Source organism: Gorilla gorilla, chromosome 5 (genome assembly GCF_029281585.2).
Source record: "Gorilla gorilla gorilla isolate KB3781 chromosome 5, NHGRI_mGorGor1-v2.1_pri, whole genome shotgun sequence".
In the NCBI taxonomy this organism is placed as follows: domain Eukaryota; kingdom Metazoa; phylum Chordata; class Mammalia; order Primates; family Hominidae; genus Gorilla; species Gorilla gorilla.
Window position 1 is genome coordinate 191,786,401 of NC_073229.2, and position 21,830 is coordinate 191,808,230.

At 43.7% G+C, this 21,830-nt stretch overlaps 1 long non-coding RNA gene across 1 annotated transcript; it reads right to left on the reverse strand.

Annotated features, from left to right (window-relative positions):
- Positions 1-8,454: 8,454 nt before the first annotated feature.
- On the reverse strand, positions 8,455-21,313 carry LOC109024791 (uncharacterized). The gene is made up of 4 exons (XR_002004321.1): positions 21,257-21,313; positions 12,649-12,796; positions 11,714-11,877; positions 8,455-8,716 (listed from the first exon to the last, which is right to left on the reverse strand). It is a non-coding gene; the product is annotated as an uncharacterized lncRNA (long non-coding RNA).
- Between the last annotated feature and the right edge of the window lie 517 nt (positions 21,314-21,830).

Consider the following 21,830-nt stretch of genomic DNA (forward strand, 5'->3'; position numbering starts at 1 on the left):
CAAGCACTCCCTTGGGGAGATGGGAATTGTAGTTGAAAACTCTGGACTTCTACTTAAGGAAAAGGGAGAGATTTCCCAGTGTGGAATGATGTTCCATGGCACAGGCTGTGTTCACCCCATGGCACCCCTCAGGAACCAGGGAACTTTGAATGTCCCCTGGAAGTTGGCTCAGTTTGTGCAAGGGCTGCTGGGACGAGCTATGGGGCAGATGGGGTGAGGACCACCAGTAACTGAGTTTTAATTGGGACCCAAAGTTTCTAGGCTCCGCTTCTTAGAACATGGCCCCAAACAATGGTGGGAGCCCATAGGTTCCCATCAGGGTCCTGAGCAGAGAGAGCCATAGAGTGGGTGACTTTTATCTGCAGAAGCCCAGCCTTGCTCTTCTCCCCTTCTGTTTCTTGCCTCTCCCTGGTGTATCACATGTATCAGCACCTTCCTCCAGGTCTCAAGAAAGACTCCTAGGTCAGTGGAGTGAAAAGAGCTGGGACTTGGAGAGGGAAGACCTGGGCTTGGATCCCAAACCTCACACCAGCTACCCGCATTACCTCAGGCACGGGCTCTCTGAACATCCGAGAATGAAGATAGCTACAGCCCACCGACCTCACAGGGTGAGGGAAGATCAGAGTCCTGATCTCCGAATTCATTGATGAACTCTAAAGCGCTGCCATCTTCTAGGTACCAGGATCCCACAGTGGTGTAGGTGTGCCTAAGCCACTGGGGCTGCTGTAAAAACACAATGCCTGGGGGCTTAAACAACAGACGTGTGCATGTCACAGCTCTGGAGGCCCAACTCAAGGCACCTACTGTGTCGGTTTTTTCTGAGGTCTCTCTGCTTGGCTTGTAGACACCAACTTCTCCCTGTCTCTTTACATCATCTTCCCCCTGTATCTTCTCTGTCCCAATCTGTGTCACATGGCTCTGTCTTATGAAGATGTAGCCATATGAGACCTGCCCCAGTGACCTCACTTTAACTTGACTACTTTTGGAAAGAAACCATCTCCAAATAAGGTCCCACTCTGAGCTACTGAGGGTTAGTGCTTCAACATATGGATTTGGGGGGACACAATTCAATGTGTAACAGAATGGATTTGCCTCTCTTTCTTCTCCCAGCACTACTGCATGCCATCCTGTTTCTTCACGAAAAGCTGGAAGTCATTCCTAGCTCTACAGCTGTGGGTCCCAATCTTGGAGGCTGTTAGAATCTTTGAAGGAGTTTTAAAAATGTGATGCCCAAGCCACATGCAGACCAGGTAAATCAGAACCCTTAGGAGTGGGGTCCAGGCATGGGCACATTTCAGAGCTCCCCAAGGGACAAATCTGAGACCTACTGCCTTAAAAGGACTTGCGGGGTGAGAGTGATTAAATGTTGACATATCAGAGCTCCTCTCCTGAGGGCTTCTGCTTTGCTACGTGGCTCTGCTCAGGAGCCCAATTTGGCTCTGCTCAGGAGCCTGATTAGACCTGACATGGGTCAAAAATTAGAGCAAAAGCTGGAAAATTGTCTCCATAATGAAATGAAGTATGTTTATAACAGCAGTGCCCTTGGAGGAGAGAGATGCTCATTCCAGTGTCTAGCACTAGGGAACGGGGGTGAGCTGTCCAAGCAGAAACCGGATCAAGGATGACGTCTCAGACATCATGCAGGAGAAGCTCTCTCTTCTGTAGTCTTATCAGCAAATGCATCATGCTCTTTAGGGCGGCTGTTTGGTGACAAGCATTGAGACGATAGCACCATATGGAACAAGATGATGACGGCCCCTGGCAAGAGGCTTGTGAGATTGTGCCAGCCTTTGGGGCTAGAGTAAAACTCCCTCAATGGGGTATGTGAAAGGGACTGGCTGTTCACCAGCACCAGAGAACCTGGAGTTTGAAAACCCAGATCCTGAATTATTTTCTGGTATCTGGGCCCCTGAATCTATCCTGATTTTCAGTAAATCTTTTTGAAAGTTTTGGTGATGTTACTGGCCTTAAAATGGGACAAAGAGGCATTTTTGTTCACTCTTGGACCAGGGCTTGAAAGGGAGCCCTGTACTCTTGGGACCTGTAGGAGGGCTGCAGGAGGAACAGGGAGAAAGCCCGTCCTTGAAACCCCCAGAGGATGAGGGCACTGCTGGGCCAAACCTTGCTCCTCAGACATGTGTTCTCCTCCCATCTGGTCACTCACTCATTCATCTATTCACTCATCCACTCGTTCACTCACTCACTCACTCATTCATCTATTCACTCATCCACTCATTCACTCAATCATTCATTCACTTATTTACTCATTCACTCATTCACTCACTCACTCATTCATCTATTCACTCATCCACTCGCTCACTCATTTGTCTATTCATCCACTCATTCACTCACTCACTCATTTGCTTATTTACTCATTCACTCAGTCACTCACTCACTCACTCAGTCACTCATTCATCTATTTGCTCATCTATTCACTCACTCCTTCACTCACTCACTCATTCATCTATTCACTCATCCATTCATTCACTCACTCACTCATTCACTTATTTACTCATTCACTCGTTCACTCATTCAGTCACTCATTCATCTATTTACTCATCCACTCGTTCACTCACTCACTCATTCATCTAGTCATTCATCCACTCCTTCACTCAGTAATTCATTCACTTATTCACTCACTCAGTCACTCATTCATCCATTCACTCATCCACTCATTCACTCACTCATTCATCTATTCACTCATCCACTTGTTCACTCAGTCACTCATTCACTTATTTACTCATTCACTTGTTCACTCACTCAGTCACTCATTCATCTATTCACTCATCCACTCGTTCACTCACTCACTCCTTCACTTATTTACTCATCTGCTTGACTCACTCACTCATTGATCTATTAACTTATCCACTCATTCACTGTGTCAGTGACTCCTTCACTTATTCACTCATCCACTTGCCACTTCTGTGGCTTTCAGGGGAGATTGGGCATCCTCCCTCCTTTGCACAGCCTGGGGGTTCTTTACTTTGGCCCCAGCCTCATTGGGCGGCAGGTGGGTGGCTGCCTCCCTCTGTGGAATCTTCTAGTTCATGCCAGCTCCTCCTTCCTGGACCTAGTTGCGCTCTCCTCCCTGCCTGGCTGCAGTTGCATTTACTCATTCATTCATTCATTCATTCACTGACCCACTCACTCATTCATTCACTCACTCATCCATTCATCCACGCATTCATTTATTCATTTGTCCACTCATTTGCTCACTCAATCATTCATTTGTTATTCATTCATCCACTAATTTACTCATTTTTAATTCATTTACCCACTCAATTCACTCACTCACCCATTTATTCACTTATCCACTCATTCACTCATTCATTCACTTATTCACTCATCCACTCATTTACTTATTCATTCACGCATCACTCATTTACCCATTTATTAATTCACTCACTCACTCATTTATTCACATATCCACTCATTTACTCATACATTTGTTCAATCACTCATTCACTTATTCACTCATCCACACATTCACTCACTCATTTATTCCCTCATCCACTCATTTACTCATTCATTCATTCACTTGCTAATTCATTTATTCACTTATCCACTGATTTACCCATTCATCCATTCATTAACACACTCATTTATTTATTCATTTATCCACTCATTCACTTATTTCTCATCCACTCATTTACCCACTTGTTCACTCACTCAATCATTCATTTACTTATTCATTCATCCACTCATTTATTCACTGATTCATTTACTCACTCATTTGTTCACTCATTCACTCATTTAATCACTCCTTCATTTATTTACTCATCCAGTTGTTCACTCACTCAATCACTCATTCACTTATTCACTCATCCACTCATTTACTCATTTATTCATTCACTGACCCACTCATGTATTTATTCATCTACTCATTTACCCACTCATTTATTCACTCATCCACTCACTCATTTACTAACTCATCCAGTCATTTACCCACTAATTCAGTCAGTCACTCACTCATTCATTTATTCCCTCATCCACTTATTTCTTCACTCATTCATTCAACCCATACTCAGAGAGAACTTTCTTTTTTTCTTTTTTCTTTTCTTTTCTTTTTTCTTTTTTCTTTTTTTTTCTCTTTGAGATAGAATCTCACTCTGTCACCAGACTGGAGTGCAGTGATGTGATCTCAGCTCACTGTGACCTCTGCCTCCTGGGTTCAAGCAATTCTCCTGCCTCAGCCTCCCATGTAGCTGGGATTACAGGCATGCACCACCATGCCCAGCTAATTTTTGTATTTTTAGTAGAGACGGGGTTTCACCATGTTGGCCAGGATGGTCTCCATCTCCTGACCTCGTGATCCGCCTGCCTTGGCCTCCCAAAGTGCTGGTATTACAGTGGTGAGCCACCACGTCTGGCCCAGAGAGAACTTTCAACATGCCAAGTACAGTTTTGTGCCCATAGATGAGGGAGTGAGCAAGATAGACTAAGTTCTTGTGCTGTTGAAGCTAATATTTTACTGGAACAGACATACAATGAGTAAGCTAACAAATCAATATACAACAGCTTCAGGTGTTAAGAAGTACTATGAAGAATGATGAAATTAAGTGAATTAATAGAGAGAGGGCAGGCAGGAATGGGAGCATCCCACTTTCTCTACAGTGATCAGAGAAGACCTGAATAAAAAGGCAGCATAGCTAAAGCAATTGTTTGGCCTTTGCTTCCTTCTTATAAAGAGCGTTGGTGTTTACTTAGCTTTGCAGCTTGCAAAGCCACCTCAATCCACTGTCTCAGTTTATGCCCACAGTGACCTGGCAGATGGAGGAAAACAGGCGCTGTTCTTTCTATTTTTACGGGTGATGAAATTGGCACAGAACACCAAAGGATGGAGCTGAGATTCATGCCTGGGCTGCCTCCCCACAATCCCCTCACGTTGAATCCAACCCTGACTTTTGTGTCCCACCGAGGAAAGAAGAAAGCCACCCACCCCAGTGACCATGGCCTCTAACTGCTCTCTCTGCCTGTGGAAAGCCAGTGGATTGGGCTAGGACACAAATGCCTTCCATCGATTTTCCTTTCAGCTTTTATTGGGCACTGTTCATGGGACTCTTTAAACATCAGTGTGGTTTCCCATGGCTTTCTGAGGAGCTGTAAAACTTCTTTCCTTGCCATTCAAGTTCAATTCTGGCCTCAATAGATTCTATCTTGTTTTATGCTTTTAATGGAATTCAAGTTTACAGAATTAAATGAATCATTATTCTTGATTCATGATATATTCTCATCCTTGCTCCATACTTGACTCTTCTGCTGTCTTGTATTTTATTTCATTTATTTACTAATTTGTTTTTAGTAATATAATGAAAACCAAGATTCATACCACTCAACCCGAGAATTTCAACACTGGCCACTAAAGTCTATATGCCCTTCTGGCTTTATTTCTCCACTCAGACGGTTAGCCTCCAGCCTGAATCAGGCATTATGGTTCTCTTGATGTTTTCAGTGTACAGTGTTAGCAAGGGTGTGTATGTGTGTGTGAGCCTGAACAATATATTGTTTAGATTTGGTAGCTTTTTATTCTTAAAAGCTATTCTCTAAGCTGTAGTTATCACCATTTAGCCTCCATACAGTAGGATCTAAGAATATGGAACTTATTAGAAATGCTAAATCTTGAGTCCAACCCCAGACCTACTGAATCGGAAATTCTGATTTGCATTTCTCTGATTACTAATAAGGTTAACAACCTTTTAATTTCCTGACTGGATGTTTGTGCTTCCTCTTCTCTGAAATGCCTCACAGACTTTTGCCGAGAGTTTTTAAATTGTATTGTTAATCATTTGCTGATTGATTTTAGGAGTTCTTGATGCATTTTTGACAGGAATTCTTTCAAGTTAAATGCATTGAGAATATTGTCTTCCAGGTAATAGCTTCTGTTTTCAATTTCTTTGTGCTGTCTTACGATGAGTGGGATTTGTAATTTTCATAGAATCATGTGTTTTGCTCTTTTTTTGTGGTTGCCACATTTTGAGTCTTCTTTAAGAATTGTTTTCCTTACCCCAAGGATAGAAACACCTATATATTTTCTACTAAAGGCTTGAAAGTGTTTGCTTTTGACACATAAGTCCTAAGGCCTTTCAGAATTGCCTTGTATGTGGTATAAAGTTGGGATCCGTGTTCACTGTATTTTCCAAATGAATAGTCACTTTTTCCTGGCTACCTTTGTTGAATAGCTCCCCTTTTCCCCCCTGATGTGCTGTGACTCTTCTGTCAAAAGTTCAAGCTTCACAACTGAGTGTGGTTGTTTCTGGGCCATCTATTCTATTACATCAGCCAATGTGTATATTTTTACACCATCAACAACTGCCTTAATTACACTCACTTCATAGTAAATGTTTATATCTGGTAATCAAGTTCCCTTTCCAGATGTGTGTCTACTGTTTCTATTGGAATTTTCACTGAGCTTGTTTTGAACTGATGGTCACTGTGGGGAGAATTCCCACCTCCAGCGCTCTCTCCCGAGACTTCTTCCAGGAACCCGAGCTCTCAGTTCAATTGACCGTCCTTGTTTCAAGCCTTTGCTCATGCTCCTTCTTGCTAAGCCCACCCCACCTCGCAATTTAGAGCCCACCCTGCTCTCTCCACTCTCACACTTCAATACTCGGCTCTGCCTCCTTCCCGAACCTTTCTCTAACAGCTCAAACCCTCGGGATCCCCCCATCCCATTGAAAAGGGACAGTGCCTGCTGAAAGGAAGCTCTGTTAAATGTTAGTTGTTATAATGATTATCAGAATCGTTTCTCCATTCGCTGCGAAATTTTTTAAAGGTAATTTATTTTGAATTTTTCTTAAACATTTCCTAAGAATGACTATAATTCTTCAAATTGTCTTTTATTTTTCTAAAGCCATAGCAAAGAGGAGGAACCGGTGACTTTCTAGAGGAATTCCTGGCGGGACACCCCCGCCCAGCAGGAGCTCTGGGGTTGTGGCGGTGGACAGGCTGCCACTGGCCGATGTCTCGTCTGAACTCAGCTGATGGCTTTCTCCAGATTCCCACCTTCATAGATTTGGGATGATTTTGAGGGAGAATCTGGTCCATACATAACGAGTCCTTTTTAAGTGAATTTTCTCTGCGTATGATGTATAAAGTCCCAAATTAAAGAACCTGGAGAAGTTTTATGGATCGGTTTATGGCTGCATGAAAGTTGACTCTTTAAAAATGTGTGGCCTTTGGTTCTCGTAATATTTGTTCTGTTTGTTTCTGTTCAAGTTACTAATAAAAATTAATAAATTGGCTGTTCTTGAGTCTTTGGAAACTGGTTGTGTTTCCAAAACAAATACACCTGCCTGTGATCATCATAAAAGTGATCTATCCAGAATTATCTGAGGTTATAAATGTTAAAAAGAAAAGACAAAATTTAAAGCATCAAAAGCCTCTATGGAAACAAACTGGTCAGTAATCTGTGTTTTTGAGATGCATTTAATGATCCAGAGTTAAAATGCCAAAGTCATTTTGTTTTCCTCAATTTAGAAATAAATTACTTGGGAAAAGAGAGAGTTGTGGATTAAAGACAATTACTGAAATTTTTATGACTTTGATTTTCATGGTAATTCATGTAATACAATTTTTTTAAAATCTCAGGTTTGAATCCTCAGTAAATTGTACTTCTACAAGAATAATGGTTAATAAAAAAGTCATTCTATGTGCTGTACAGATCTCTAATGGTCAGGCAGTAAAAATTCATTAAATATTCTAGGTCTAACACTAAAGAAAAAATAATTCAATCTCATAGAACTTTGTGGCTTGGAAGCTACATCATAATCTCAAAAATGAAATTCAGTGTAATAAATACTCACTAAGGGCATATCCAGGCCCAGAACTGGACTCTAAAGATGCAGAACTGGACAGGACACAGCCGTCCCCTCAAGCAGCTCAGCAACTCAGCATATGCCTGCGGGTTGCCACTATTGACACCAGCTGCCATTGCACCGGAGTTTGAAACTATTACTGTTCTTTCTTTCTGATAGTTTGGATTCTGCATGAACTAGACTATTGATTAGAAGCGACCTGATTTATAGAGCATGTTGCTTGGCTCAGTTGTACCTCGATTATTTATCTAAAAGACAAGGATGATGGGTCTGACCTTCGAGAGGCAATACTGTGAGGCTGCAAGTCGCTTTTCTAACATCTTAAAACCTGTGCAGATCCCATTCTCATGTCAAGACAGACTATCAATCCTTTGTGAGCTGAAGTCTAATGAATCACTCAGCAAACACATGCCTCCCCTCCCTCCCTCAGGGAGATGGATACCAGGGGCCAAGAAGTCAAGATGAAGGACAAGGAGTTACTGCAGGAGAAGCCTTGCTGAGAACAGGAATTAAAAGACAGACTGGGGAAGTGTCTCTGCCAAAGTACTGAGTTCGCCTACTATTTGGTAATAAGAACATTAGATTCTGTTCCAGAAATCACAAAATATGAACATAAATAGATGACCATATTACAAACATATTTTGAACATAAGTGTATGAGCATATTTATTATCATAAATATGTGAACATAAATTCAGTGAAACAGTGAGGCTCCTTCAGGCCCAGGTGTGAAGTCCCCACAGTGTTGAAATAGCAGCTGCTCCCTGATGCTCTCCGCGCTACCTTCACGACGTTTTCTATTCCAGCTCTCCTGGATTTCATGTATTTTGTTTGTTTTCAGACTGATCCTCAAAGAGGCATCTTGACTTTCTGGTTTGGACACTGTACTCACAGAACAGCATCTGTAAAAGTTTTAGTTGCTCAGTGGTAACATTTGATGATAAGGAGAAAAAGCCCAACACAGTCATGCTTCCATTTTTTAAAAAAATACAAGCAGTGGACATTGAAGAGCCTGTGGCAGGTGAATGAGGGATTGAACATTAAATTCACAGAAAACAACATCTTTCCTTTCAAAAGAATCCCTTATGGGTTCCCATTGGGAGTTACCTTATGACATTCAAAATATTATTCAATTTACAAAAAAAGTGTGGGGTATGTGTACATGCAGAACAGGGAGAAAATAGTGTGGGAAAGAGTCTTCTATTCTGTGCTGATTTACTGCATTCTGGGTTGATGTGTTCAGAGTGATGAAAACAACACATCAACCACTATTAGAACACAGAAGATAAAGATTGCTGCTGATGGTGAAAATGGTTAAATAAAAACTTTGGTCCTATACCTGGGGCTGGGGAAATAGAAGTCAAGTAGTTATTATAATCAGAGGTCCTACATTCCTGAAAAAAATTATATTGGTGGGGTAAAATGAGTCCATTTAAATCCATCCTGTATAAAAGGGTAATCGATTTTAAAAAGTGTCCTAATAATGGTGATTATTACTTCAGAGTTGACTTATTCAATATCAGTCCCAGGAGAAGCTATTTGAATGATGTAGCCACTGATAGTCTCCAAGGCTTTCTGGTACTTTGCAATTCAAAGTTCACACATAATCTGATCTCCTATTTATTTGTTTATTTATTTTTGAGACAGAGTCTCATGCTGTCACCCAGGCTGGAGTGCAGTGGTGCGATCTCAGCTCACTGCAACCACTGCCTCTCAGGATCAAGTGATTCTCATGCCTCAGCCTCCCAAGTAGCTGGGATTACAGGCATGCACCACCCCCGCACCCAGCTAATTTTATTTTTATTTTTATTTTTAGTAGAGATGGGATTTTGCCATGTTGGCCAGGCTGGTCTCAAACTCCTGACTTAAAGTGACCCACTTTTCTTGGCCTCCCAAAGTGCAGGGATTACAGACTGCATGCGGTCCCGATCTCCTATTTAAAAACAATTGGGGAAAATGTGTCCCTGTGCTACTACAGTCTATGAACGTCCTCAAGAAATAGCCAGTCAGGGAAATGGTGGCTCAGCTCCGGTAGGAAAAAGAATCATAAAAGCCCCAGGTGTTTTATTTTTAAATCTTAACCCCACTTCTTTCTTTAAAGAGGAGGACACATGGCCCTCATGGATTGTTATTTGTTTGGGATTTCCCTGCTGAGTTTGGTTATGATCATGAAGATGCAAGCTTGGGAGACACACTTGTTTTCAAAGACAAATCCATCTCCAAAGAAAATGAAATGCATTCCCTGAGCTGTGGGAACCAGGAACTACCCATGCTTGCCACTTCTGATTAAAGTAAGGCATTGAGAAGAGAATAGACAGAAAGAAGGAAGAAGCTGAAACAACAAACATCAGACCACCAAATAGCACAAATCACATATCCTCCCTTTTTTTTTGAGGGAATCAGTAATAACAAGGAACCCAAATGCCCATCCATCAAGATAGTCACTTTTATCCAATTCTCACTCTGAGCTCAAAAATGAAAACGTCAGAGCAAAGACAGGGCACCGGATTTGGAGACCAGGGAATGACCAGGCACATTTCCTAATGCACAGCCGGGCAAGCTCAGAGTGCCATTAACACACCCCGCAGCATCTTCCCAAAACTTGTTCAGGAATTCCCTTAAATGTGTTAAACACATACATGTTGGTGTGAAGGAGAGAGGTCAGTTCTAGACCCAGTGGGAAAGTAAGACAGAAGCCGAGGCTGAGCCCTGGGCCTCAGGGTGGAAGATTGGGATAGAGTTGGCTTCTCTCCGGAGGCTCTGACTCCTGCCAGGAAGAATGGCGACTCCATGGCAATTAGCAGCTGTAGGAACCAACTAAGGGCTCCAGGAGCACAGCCTTCTGCAACCGACTAGAACAAATGCTGGGTTAGGAAATGCGGCTTCCTCAAGAACTCAGAGGACAACTGCAGAGTTTGCTTCTATTCATCTTCATGGTGGAGCTGGAAGTTCACTAGAGACAGGTGTTTTTTCTTTCATTGTTTGCTTATTGAAAAATCAAGACTCACAGACGTTGAATACAACCCTAAACTCTACAGCAAATCATCTCAAATGAAAACTCAACTCCCTGATTTGTGTCTGCCTCTCTAGAGTTCATCCATGACTGAATTTCCCACTCATAAAATAAAGATGAAACCAGAGGTAGAGTTGCCAGAGTCAGCAGAATAAAAGTAGAGCACACTCAGTTAAATTTGAATTTCAGAAAAACAACAAATACATTTTCAGTATAAATATATTCTATGCAATATTTGGTATGTGCTTATATTAAAACAATATCTCATTGCCTGGAATTCACATATGACTGAGTGTCCTGTATCTTACCTGGCAACCCCAACCAGAGGAAGAAACTAGCCCTCTCTACATACAACAAAGAGGGAGGATGCTCTCCTGTCCCCCTAGATGTCAATCACCCTTCACCCAACTTCTGCCTCCCAGCGCCTCCTCCTGAGCTCCAGCTTTTCTCTTTGCCAGTCACTTAAAGGGGTCCATGCAGAGCTGATTGATGAAGAGTAGATTAACTTGACCTAGCCCAGACCAGCCAACGTCCACTCACCAAATATTCTGAACTTGTTGGCACAAGAGAGCTTTTCTCTTCTGATCAAGAAACTCTTATTTGTTATTTTTAAACATTTCAACTAAAATATCATTTATTCATTCTGACATTGTAAGCAAAAATAAATACAATGCTTGCTGCACAGTGCATCCTAAGTGTTTGTGAAATGAGGGAATGGATGAATGAGTGAGTGATTCGAAGTGAGGAAGAACAGAGTTCCCACTGGGTCAGAAAGTGATTTTTCACATTTACATTATAAACCCTTTTAGAAACACTGACTGCCTCCTGGGTATTTATATATAAATATTTACATGTGGCTCCAGCAGAAGAAAGAAAACCAGGGTACCTGTAGGCCATCCTTTCCTTTTGACTTGACTGCCCATGTTCTCTGCTTGCTCCTGTGTGCTGGGAAGGTGGGAGGGCCACCAGGATTAGGTTAGATTTGAGGTTAGATGGGCTGAGAGTGGCATAGTCATAAATGAAAGAATCTGGCACATCCTTGGCACGGAGCTGCAGAAACATTTTCTGAATAAATGCAATGCGCAGAAAGGAAAGGCCCTCGATGTCTCCACCCACCAATATGAGTAAACTTCAGCTCATATTTCCTGGCTCCACCCACCACCAAAAAAGGCTCCAAGTGTCACCAGAAAAGTCAGTGTATTTTGATTACTTTACTGAGAAGGGTCTCAATTTTGCTACCCAAGTCTAGTCGTAAAGCTAAGCCTATTTGCTTCCGAGGGTGGCTGTAACAAAGGACAGCAGGGAGGCTTAAACCAGGAGAGATTTCTTCTCTCACTGTCTGGAGGCCAGAAGCTGGAACCCAGGTTTTAGCAGAGCCGTGCCCCCTCTGAGAGGCAGAGAATCCTTTCTGCCCCTCCCAGCTTCTGGTGGTGGCCATCACTGCTTGATGGTTCTGAGTTTGCAGCTGATCGCACCAGTCACTGACCCTGTCATTATACCATGTCCCCCTGTGGGATCGCACCAGACCCTTACGCTATCATTATACAGTGTCCCCCTGTGGGTGGCCTGGCCTCATGCAGCGTTTTCCTCTTCAGATAAAAACACCAGTCATAGGGGATTAGGGCCCTCCCTAGTGACTTCATCTGAATCCAACTACATCTGCAAAGAACTTATTCCCAAGTGAGATGACATGCACAGATACCCGGGTTTAGGACGTCAACATGTCTTTTGGGGAACACAGTTCAACTCATGACATTAAGTATCACAATATGTCCCATGTACCAGCCATTCTACAAAGCAGAAAGACTTGCAGGTAAATACCATTGTCCAACTCAAGGGCGTGGAGACAACGACAGCCAGGGACCAATTCCTCATTAGGATATGTACTGAGCATGGGCTGTAAGGTAGACTGTCCACTCCTCACATGATTCTGTCTCACTCACGACTGCAGTGCATAAACAGGTGCTCACTGTTTGCCAAAAGAAAAAAATGTACATAAATAAACAAGGTACCAAGCTAACAAGTGAGTAACCAGCAAACATGGAATAGTTGTGAGCAAATATGGGCTTATTCACAATGGGCCATACTCTGTCAGATCTAAACCTTCACCAGTTATATAACTCACCACTGCTTTTTGTGTCACAAGGAAAAAAAAGTGTTGCCAACTAAACCATTGCACAGTGAATTCTTATCACTGAGAATTGTATATGTATTAATAGAGTTCTTGGCTGGGTGCCATGGTTCATGCCTATAATCCCTTTGGGAGGCTGAGGCAGGAGGACGACTTGAGCCTAGGAGTTTGAGATCAGCCTGGGCAATATGGTGAAACCCCATGTCTACAGAAAATGAAAAATAAAATAAAATAATTAGATAGGCATGGTGGTTCATGCCTGTAGTACCAACTACTTGGGAGGCTGAGTGGGGAGGATCACTGGAGCCCAAGAGGTTGAGGCTGGAGTGAACCAGGATTTTGCCACTGCACTCCAGTCTGGACAGTAGGGCAAGACTCTCTCTCAAACATAAATAAATAAATAAATAAATAAATAAATAAATGGGTTCTTTTATTTAGTCATGGTTTCGTATCCTATATCTCTTGTGCATAAAAATGAAAAGGAACACATAAGCAGTATGAAGAGCTAAGATGTTTCTAAAACTTTTTTGGATGCAGCATCCGCTGCTCCCAAGTCATGTCCCGGCTCACTCAGCCTCACTCACGCCTTCCCACGCGGTATCAGCCTCTGAGCAGCCAAGAGCCTGTTGGCTCCACTGTTGCCCCCTGGACTTTTTCAAGCTGCCAACGCCCATTCTGTATATTTGGATGCTGATCCTTTGTAAGCTTAACAGAAGGTGTAATAGAGGGTTCCAGAAAGCAACCAAAATCACTTCAACCTCAAATGGTCTGAGTTACTGGGTAGTTGAAAGCCAAAGATTGGGATGTCCAGCTGTGGCACTAGGCGACAAGTCTAGGTGACAAGTCGCTGGGCTGTGCATTGAGCTTGTTCTGAATTTCACTGTTACAAACATTCTCACGCATGCGGGCAAAAGTCGATCACAATTTTAGATCAACCACAATTGCAATCAATTACCAGACACATCCTTATACTAAAGATGTTAAAATGTGAAGAAGAAGGGGAAAAAAAGTACAACTAGTGTTTGATGAATAACCTGGAATGATCAATGGTGATCATTTGTCAACTATTTGCTAGCTGTTGTCTTCTGTGAAAGTATCAACAAAGGCCAGACCTCTATTAGGAAATTCAGGCATCATCTAACCTTTGTAAAAGGCAACTATACAGTTGTCTTTAGTAAGAGGCAGTAACACTTAAAGCAATTTCTGAATGAAATAAGAAATAATAACCATTTAAACGACAGAGCAGAAGCAAGCCATGCTGCGTGAATGTTTCAGAGTATTTTTAAAGTCATTAATCAATATGCTTTTTGGGCATGGAATGGTAGTGAGAATGAGATCCAGACTCTGGCCCCAGTCTTACGCTGTGTGGCCTCTTGCAAGTCCTTCATCTTTCTGGCTGCAGTTTTCTTCTGTGTAACATAAGACTCTCAGGTTTATTCCAGATGCAACATACTACTTTTGATTTTTCAGAAAAAGACCTCATAGCCATTTGCAGGCTGGCCCCTTGCTCAATAGGTCACCTGAAGCTCTTTCTTAAAAGTATGCACCAAACACTGTCTACACAGGAGGATCATTTCTAATTCAATAGCAGCATCCAGGCCCTCTTCTGTGTGGCCTGCTTTGCAATGCAGGGGCACACTTTGAGATAATATTAGGGTATTTCAAAGAACTTTAGAGTGCCTCAAGTTCCACCTTCTTTACAGAACTAGAACTTTGCTTCAATACCCAATCCTTTGTTAAATACTCCTCTGAGAACGTGTTTATGTCTCAGCAAGGCAGCCAGTTCAATCAATCACTCAAATGGCTGGAAAATTCTTTGTGCCCAGTTGTCACAAACAATTGGAATAGAACAGGACGTCCAGACATGGATCCAGTAAGAGAGGACAGTGCCCAGCACACACAGCAGAAGGCTCACACTGAGCACCTAAAGACCATTGAAACACACGTTGCCTGGCGGAAAATACACAAAGAACATCAACAGATTGTTTAATAAAAAGAAAATGTCATCAGCTCTCAACCGTACAGAGGCATACTCAAGCTGATACAAAATAAGAAAAATACAAAATTAAACTCAGTAAAGGTGTATTTTCAACTCTCAAGTAGGCAACGATCAAAAAAGCTTAACAACAGCTGCTGACCAGGCCTAGAGGAAACAGGCATCCGTATACATTGTTGGTGGGAATATAAATTGATAGAGTTTACAGGAAGGGGAATTTGACAATATCTACCAAAATACAAAAGCACGTAACTTGTACCTACCAATTCTACTTCTAAAATTATAAATCACAGAAGCAATTCTCAAGCTTTTTGGTTTTGGCACCACTTTATACTCCAAATCTTACTGAGGCCCCAAAGACTTTTGTTTACATGGGTTACATAGACTGACATTTACAACGTTAAAAATTATAAGTGATGAACTTAGATGTATTATATCATAAAACAGTAATAATCCCATTGCATAACAATATAAAACACATTTTCATTAAAAATGGTTATATTTTCCAAAAATATTAGTGAAAACAGGGCATTGTTTCACATTTTTACAAATTGGCCTGGGAGAAGACAACCAGATTCCCAGCTCCACTTCTGCACTCAGCCCTAGTGAGGTGTGGTTTTGGTTGATGTCCCTGGAGGAAATCTGCCTGACTTGGGAATGAAGCTGCAAAAGAAAGCCACTTGCAGGAGAGGCGAGGGACTCATTTTGGGAAGCTGAGTCTGACAGACAGCCACACGCATGTGAAACCATGGTATCATTCCCTGAGGTGTTGCTTGTTAAGAGCAGAGGACTGGCAACAATCCAAGGGTCCCTCAAAAGGGGGATGATTAAATAAACTACAGCCCATTTATAAGAATGGAATTCTATGCAACTATTAAAATGAATGATGTAGTGTATTAAGTACCGTTATGTGGAAATGAAAGATTTATCGATAAGCATAAAGTACAAAATAATCTGCTGAGCCTATTTATATGAATATATAGTTTATATAAATATATAGTGTATATAAAATACATCTGGAAGGAAACGCAGTAAAGCATTATTGATAGTTGCTTTCCCAGAAGGGATGGGGGCCTTCACATTAGGGCATCGGCAGGCTCACTTTTCATTTTACATCTTTTGTAGCTTTTGAATTTTCCACCATGTGTATATGTTATCAAGCCAAAGTTAATTAATGAATCAATCACTGTAAATACAAATTTATAACCTATTCTGAAGACAAAATGAATTAATGCATGACAAAATACCTGGCCCATTGTAGATATTCAATAAATGTTAGCTGTTCTAGTTAATAATTTTATTATTATTATTAAATCATAGAATAACTCTAGTTTGGGTTATGTTTAGTCTCCAGTCTTCCACTACCTGGGTCACCCTTATAAGTGCTACAACCCCTGATGGTCTCTCCTGAAAGTAGTTCCAGGTCTGGTCTGAATGGCACAACACAATAGAACAGCCTCAGAAACCAGTTTAGGTTTTATTTTTGGGTGTTAAATATTTCATGTAACCATATTTTGTTAGTCTAGTCATTATTGAAACAGTACCTTTGCCTTCCCCTATGGGTTCGATTAATTTCCCTTAGAGAAACCCTTCCAACACCTGGAGTCTTCATGCCTCCCCGTGTGCTTGGATCGGGAGCACAGAGTGAAGCTCCGATGCTCTCCGTGCTCCCTCATTCTACGTGTGCTCATTTTCCTCTAAGGATTTATTCCCACCTTGGGTTTTAAAACACCTCCCACATATACTTCCTAGATTTGTGCTTACAAACCAAGTCATCAATGAATGTTATTTGTTTGATGTGTAATAATTCACTTTTCTATTTCACTTTGCCTTAGACTCACAAGATTTTAGACAACACCCATAATTCCTTCTCCACATTACTCAGTAATCACAATCTAAATCTAAGATTCAATCTATTTAGGAAAAATACCACACACAAAAAATTCAAAATTATTTTGTTTCATGTTTTAAACAGCTAAAGTAGAAATAAGCATTTGACAAGCACGACTATAAACTGCAATGTGGTGGATCCCACACCCCTCTGATCCGAAACTCTGTCATTCCTGCACCACGTAGAGACACTGCTACACATTTCTCAGCCTTCACCGGGTCCGTGTGACCATGATGTCAAGACACTGCGACACATTCCTCAGCCGTCACCGAGTCTGTGTGACCATGATGTCCCCTTCTCTTCAACATCTTGAAATAGGATTAAATATATAAAGTCTTAGAATCCAAAGCCAGCCTGTCACTGACTTGCTAGAGCTACCTGCTCTGCTGTGTCCTGGGCCCTGTATGCAGCTTGCTGAGATTTCTGATCTGTTCTCTGAGGTGCCTTTGTTCCTTCATTCTTCATTCATTCCTACTCTGTTGATTGCCTGCCACCTAAGCACAGGGGGTACAGGGTTGATGAGGAAAACAGGGCCCAATGGCAAACTCAGAAACTATTCCAACTTACATTTCCCTTTGAATGTCCCCTCTCTCAGAGGCAGTTGATCAGAGCACCACCCACGGCCTTTTTCAATCTTCGCCTCCATTGTGATAACCATAAAATCACACACCTTCCTTTCATGTTATTTTAAATTTAAAACTAAATACTGTTATCAAATCACATAAAAGTAAAAATCTTTCTAGAATCAAAGTTATCTTGATTTGAAAGACGTGTATGATTGACTTCAAAGATAGGATCAGTGTGAAGATTGATTCTACTTGCTTGCCACACGTTTCCTATTATTTAACCACAATCAGTTTCCAATGAGAGTCTGCTCATGGGAGACTCTGACTCTCTCACTCCTCCCCCACTCCACGGAATGGGGAAAACCAGCCCGGCCGAAGCCCATCAGTGCAGCAGGAAGCTGGGGGCTTGCCCAGGAAGTCTGGGGTGAGGCAGGCCAGGAAAGGATGTGGGCCCCTCAGGAACATGTGAACACAAAGTGGAGACACCTCTCTCCAGATCCTAGATAGGAAATGGGAGGTGACAGTGATCAGAATTCCCAGTAACAATCAATTACCAAGCACAAGAGAGCATTTGGAACTCCATGGAAGCAGTTTGGGTAGCATTGGAAGTGTCTAATTGGTAAGTGTCGACAATAAATTTACAAAAACTGTCAATGAGATTTTGAAATTGTAAACCCTGAAGATTGGACATGAGGTCACCTGTTGATTCATTAAAATAATACTCCTTTTTATTATATCAAAACTAGATTTATTTTTAACTTTTGAGAATGTATGTATTACATAAAATAAGATACCATGCAGTCAAAGTTGAGGGGAAACTGAAAGGAATGCTTTGGGGGTATCAGGAACGCCTTCCTAGACTTCAGCGCCAACAGCACTCATCTCTTCTCAGCTTGCGAGCTGCGCTCTCCTAGGCCCTTGCAGGCGGGATGTGCGCCGGCTCCTCCCTGTGCGGAGGCGGCACGTGGGGAGAACGCTCTACAGGGCTGTGCAGGGGCTGCAGCACAGGCTCTGCTCTGGGTCCGCAACAGGTTGTGCAGCCAAGGGCAGGTATTCAGGCTAAGTCCTCAAACAAATCATCAGATCTGACACTGTTGACGCGGGAGGTAAAGAAATTGCTTTTTCCCTGGAGCACAAAGTAAAGACACCATGAAACAGTCAATTCCATGGGGAATGAGCAGATATTCTCTCCATCGTTGGTGTTTGCTGGTAGGTGCACAGTTAATCATGGACAGAATCTTCATGTCCCATGGATTTGCCAGACATGGCCAGTGTCTGCTGTAGGATCCTGAGTCAGAGCAGGGCGTGCGGAGGACTGAGGCGAGGCTTGTGGGGCAGATGGTGTGAAGTAGAGATGGGAGGGGGGGCGATGTCATCCCTCCTCCTGGAAGGTGGCAAGTTGTCCTAAAGCCCCAGGGTAAAGCTGCAGAGCTCCCTGTGCCGTGGATGCCCTGCTCCTAAATCGGCAGCATGGCCTTATGTCACCCTCCTTATTTTCGTCTGGGTACTGTTTTTAGCAATGTCCCACTTTTCTGAGCAAGACACCACCTGGCTGGTTGGACACAGACATCCCTAGACTCTGAGTTTTCCTGGGCTTTCAAGATTGAAAAACAGAGTCTATTTAACATCCCTGAGCAGGGTGCCCAGCCAGGGCTCCTGTGGGTGAAGGTGTCAGGACCTCCTATCATGGCCCATCTCAGCCTCCAGGGCTGCTGTGGGCAAAGGTGGCAAGGCCTTCCACCGTGGCGCTGTCTGCAGCCTCTGACTTAGGGGGTTGAGCTGCTTCCCACAGAAAGGCCTGAGCCCTGCAATCTCTGGATGCTGCATCACCCAGGGCAGGGACTCTACGAGGCACAGTATCCTCCCAGGGGACAACGGGAGCAACGCCTTTCCCTCTGCAGGGACACAGCAAACCTCAGCTGGCTCACAGCTGTGGGCTGGCCCCAGTGATGACCAGAACCAAACAGAAGCCTGAGCAGACTTCAGGCCACTGTGGCCGCCCTTGCGGGTGCAGGAGCCTGGAACTGCAGGGTGTTGGCTTGGTTGGCCCTGGTCCTGGTCCTGAATAGTCAGGTCTGCTGTGGATGCACATCAGAGCCAGGCAGGACTGAGGGCCCTTGGGAGAGAGGCTATGGGAAGACCGTGGGCTGGGGGATGATGAAAGCCTGAGGCCTGCCCTTCAGCTGGGCCTGCCCTGTGCCCGCCAAGTGCAGGGGGAGTGAAATTCTCAGCCTCCAAAGCTGGTCACTGGCCCTTGGGGAAAGAGTGCTCACCCCACCCTGTGTGGTCCCATTTCCCTGCTCCTGTCCTCCTGGGGCAGCCAGCTCGCTCCTATCTAGAGCTCTCCAGCACAAGTGCTTGGCTTCCGTTCACACTGCAGTGGCTTTCTCAGAGCCATCACCAGCCAGGGTGAACCATGTGTTGCACCAACTCAGGGGCACCCTCCTCCTGCATGGTGGTCCCTGAACCTGTGTGGGCCTGGAGCATTCGCCTAGTTCTGTGTGATTCCTGACACTGCGAGGCTGTGTATTCTTGCTCATAGGCGAGTTTCTCATCCCTAGTCTCCATCCTATGAACTCCGACAGACCAGCGGCATCCTTGGGTCAGCTGAGAGTTTGACTCACCATTTTTCATCGTGGTGTCAAGCAGCCCCGTCCTCCAGACTTGTACGTCTTGGCTGAAGTTGTTATTAAGGTCAGCATGTTCAGTTTACTGAGGCACAAGGACGGTGCAGGGCAAGGAGCCATGTCTCCCAGATGGCAAGGTCAAGGAGCATGAGGGCTTCATGCAGAGCTGGAAGCAGGAACAGGAAAGCCATCCGACATCCACATCCCTCATCACTCCAGCCCCTCCCCGGCCATAGCGCCCCTGTTTCTGTTACTCACTGTGGGACCTTCCTCCCCGGCTCTGCCCACAGTGCTCTGGGATTCCTACAACCTAGATGTGCTAGAGGATGTTAGGAGCCCACTCGGCCACCACACCCCAGCCACGGCCTCTCCATCCCCATCAAATTCCTTAAAACACACTTGGAGCCCGCTTGGCCACCACACCCCAGCCACGGCCTCTCCATCCCAATTCAAATTCCCTAGAACAGTAGTCCCCAAGGACTACTGGCACCAGGGACCAGTTTCACAGAAGAAAATTTTTCCATGAACAGTGGGAGTCGGAAGGTGGTTTCAGTTTGATTCAAACGCATTACACTTATTGTGTACTTTATTTCTATTATGACACTGTAATATATAATGAAATAATTAAACAACTCACCATAATGTCAAATCAGTGGGAGGCCTGATTTTGTTTCCTGGCAACTAGAGGGTCCTATCTGGGGGTGATGGGGACAGTGACAGATCATCAGGCATTAGAGTCTCATAAGGAGCGCGCAACCTACATCCCTCTCAGGCACAGTTCACAGTAGGGTTTGTGCTGCTATGAGAATCTAATGCTGCTGCCGATCAAACAGGAGGCTGAGCTCAGGCGGTGATGCCAGTGATGGGGAATGACTGTAAACGCAGATGAAGCTTCACTGGCTCACCAGCTGCTCACCTCCTGCTGTGCAGCCTGGTCCCTAACAGGCTGCAGACCAGTATCTGAGACTGGGTAATTTATACAGAAAAGAGGTTTAGTGGCCCACAGCTCTGCAGGCTGTGAGGGAAGCACAGTGCTGGTATGTTCTCAGCTTCTGGGGAAGCCTGGGGGAGCTTTTGTTCATGGTGGAAGGTGAAGCAGGAGCGGGGATAGCATAAGAGCAGGAGCAAGGGTGGGTGTATTGGTCCATTTTCACGCAGCTGATAAAGACATACCCAAGACTGCACAATTTACGCAAGAAAGAGGTTTAATGAACTTACGGTTCCACATGGCTGGGAGGCCTCACAATCATGGCGGAAAGTGAAAGGCACATCTTACCTGGTGGCAGACAAGAGAGCTTATGCAGGCAAACTCCCCTTTATAAACCCATCAGGTCTCATGAGACTTACTCACTATCATGAGAACAGCACAGAAAAGACCTGCCCAATGATTCAATTACCTCCCCCTCGGTCTCTCTCACAACTGGTGGGAATTCAAGATGAGATTTGGGTGAGGAAACAGGCAAACCATATCAGTGGGGGAGATGCCATACACTTTAAACTATCAGGTTTCCTGACAACTCATTAACTACTGGGAGGACAGCACCAAACTATGAGGAATTTGCCCCCATGACCCAAACACCTCCCACCAGGCCCCCCTCCAATGTTGGAGAGATGACAGTTCAGCATGAGATTTGGCAGGGACAGATACCCAAAGCACTGCAGAATCTGACTGAACCAGACTGTGTTAAGTGAGTCCCTCACACAATCACTCAGAATGAAGTGGCTCCTGGTGCATTGAAAATAAATCCAAATTCCTTGCAAATCCAAGGGGGAGGTGTGGCAGGTGGCTTTG